This window comes from Mirounga angustirostris, unplaced genomic scaffold (genome assembly GCF_029215605.1).
Source record: "Mirounga angustirostris isolate CCGP_5_RB_7025 unplaced genomic scaffold, mMirAng1.0.hap1 SCAF_14, whole genome shotgun sequence".
NCBI lineage: Eukaryota > Metazoa > Chordata > Mammalia > Carnivora > Phocidae > Mirounga > Mirounga angustirostris.
This window is the reverse complement of record NW_026991722.1, coordinates 88984203-88987307: the sequence shown is the minus strand read 5'-3', so window position 1 is coordinate 88987307 and position 3105 is coordinate 88984203.

Sequence of the window (3105 nt, the reverse complement as noted above, 5' to 3'; positions counted from 1 at the left end):
AACCCACTACTTTTGGAATTTTTATGGCAGCTTCATCTTGTAAGTAGGCATGATTGCTCATTAAGTCAACCGCCAGTCCCTCTCCCCTTCCAGGAGGAAGGGGTTTGGGGCTCAAAGTTCCAAGCTTCTAATGATGGCTTCATCTTTCTGATGACCCACCCCATCCAGGATCCCACAAAAGGCATTGCCTCATTAGAACAAAAGAAGTTCCTATCACCCTGGAAATTCCCAGGGATTTAAAGAGCTCTGCGTCAGGAACCAGGGTCAAAGGCCAAATATTTGAACAAAAGGTGCTGGTAGCACTCTTATCACTTAGGAAATAACACGGGTTCTAGGAGCTTTGTGCCAGGAACAGATGAAATATATACTTTTCTATAACTTCACAGGACACAATTCAACCCATAAGAATTCCCTTCCAAGAGCAGGCTCGAGGAGCATCATTTATGCCAGTATAGCCAGGGAGGTCCAGGAAAGTCACATTTTTCAGGAAGGATGCCTTCTATAAACTTCACATGATTCAAAACTTCATATTCCAAGACCAGTTTTCCCCCAGGAATGAATGTAAAGTAGGTGATGGAATGGGCTTGCACAGCTCATAAATCTACAACCGTCTTACTGTATTTTTGCTTTTGATGCTGCTTTGTATCTTTGCAGCATTACCTCTACCTGTGGGGACTCTTCTACATTAACAGCACCACCTCTCGAGGAGGTGATTCAGTCTTCTTTGTACTGTTTTATCACATCCGGTATCTACTCCAAAGGTATTGATTTGGGGTGTGTTTTTCAGCACTAGTATCTCTACTTGGTAAATGTTTGAATGATGTTGTTATAGCTTTTTAAAGTGGTTTGTAATGACAGTTAATGTCAAAATAACAGCTTAATGGGCACAAAAAGCAGTTGCTAGGGTCCAAAGCACATTAACAACAGTGTGATTTGCTCCATAATGATGCAGAAGGTGGTTATTTGCTTTCCCTACTGAAGTGGTGCCACCGTGTGGCAGTAGCATAAACAGTTTTGTTTGTTTGTTTGTTTTTTAAGATTTTATTTATTTATTTGAGAGAGAGAGTGAGAGAGAGAAAGAGCATAAGAGGGGGGAGCGGGAGAGGAAGAAGCAGACTCCCTGCTGAGCAGGGAGCCCGATGCGGGACTCGATCCCGGGACTCCAGGATCATGACCTGAGCCGAAGGCAGTCGCCTAACCAACTGAGCCACCCAGGCACCCGCATAAACAGTTTTTCATTCATTCTATCCCCGGTGGCTTTGAAGTTGTTCAACACCTAAGGAGTAAAAATGTTTTCTTTTTCTGGCATTTGTGTGAATTCCAGTTTACACATGGAGTGGCATTTTGTTAACATTTTTGTGTACTGTGTCAGAGTCACATAATTCATATCTGCAGATGATGCCTACTACAGAATGGCTGGAACTTGGCAGTGTGGCTCGTGCCCTAGCTGAAACATAAAAGCTTTCTTGTCCCTGTCCCTCTTGTTTGGGGTCTCAAGGAGCTAGGGGATGCATTTCTCAGAGAGGAGTTGGGCCTGAGCATAAAAGCCCATCAATAAGGAACAGGCGACACTGTCACAGCTGGGTAATTTGTCTCTTTGCTCTTCTGCAGCCCATTTGGTGATGATATATTTGTCCCAGAGAATAGGTGATGGCAGGTTTGTTCATATTTTACACTTATGAACCTGCCTGTTCCTCTCCACCCGGCTCTGCCCATTTGTCTTTGTCCCTGGCTCCTCTCATTTCATTTCACAGATTGGGCAGCAGGCCTTGGCCATGAGTTATGAAGGTGGATGCTGTGCAGGCAACTTTGGGAAAGGAGAAGAGATGGGTCAGCTCTCTGCAGAAAGGGGAGGGATGGACAGTCTGGGAGAAAGAGCGGTCACAGACTCAGTGGTGGGCAGGAAGGGAGCTCAGAGAGGAAGGGGAGGGAGAGATCTTCGGACAGAAGACAATGATGCTGGGGAGGCCTGCTCACAGAAGATGGTTTGGAATGCTAAGTCCAATCCCAATAATTAAGCTGGGCCTAGTACAAAACCTAATCATGGTAGCCGTCCTCCCAGGTGGCCCCCATGACTCTCGAATCTTGGTATTTACACCCTTGCAAAGCCCCCTCCCACGCTGAGCAGGGCTGACATGCATAACCCATGGGACATGCAGAAATGACAAAGTGTGACTTCCAAGGTCACAAGAGTCCTTGAAGTTTCCACTTTACTCTCCCTTGGATCACTTGGTTTGGGGGAAGCCCGCTGCTATGTGGTAAAGACACCCAAGCAATGCCTGGAGAAGTCCATGGAAAGGAACTGAGGCCCCTGGCCAACAACCAGCACTCACTTGCCAGGTGTGTGAGCAACCTACTTGGAAGCAGATCCCACAGCCCCACTCAAGCCTTCAGATGACCACAGCCCAAGCTGACATATATATATTGATAAATATCTATTTTAATAAATATATAGATAAATATATATATATTAGTTTATTTACTTATTTAAATAATCTCTACACCCAATGTGGGGATCAAACTCACAAACCCAAGATCAAGAGTCCATGCTCTTCCAACTGAGCAAGCCAGGTGCCCCACCAAGCTGACATCCTGATGGCAGCATTGTGGGAGACCCGGAGCCAGAACCAGTCCAGTTAACTACTCACTCCTGAATTTCTGACCCATTTGGAACCATGTGAGATAATGATTGTTTATTGTTTCAAACTGCTAGATTTTGAGGGTAATTTACTCCAGAGTAATTGGAAATGGTCTAATTCCTTATTTGTAGAATTGTTGTCCAACATCTACCTGGTTTGCTGCCCAGAATGCACAGTCCATGGGTCAGGGACACCCTCATACCAGATGCTCAGTTAACCAGGATTGTATGTCACTGAATGCCACAAAGAGAGCGCCTGTGCCCTGCTCCTTCAAGCAAGGTAAGTGGAGTTAGTTAAGCAAGGAAAAGATTCTGCGATGAAGTGGGTATGTGTTGTGAGGAGAGGGACAGGGCCACATTTAGGATGACCAAATCTCCTGGTTTCCCTGGGATAGATGGGTTTCTTGAATGGGGAGGTCTTCCAGTGCAAAAACTGGGAAAGTCTAGGGTAAACTGGAATGAGTTGG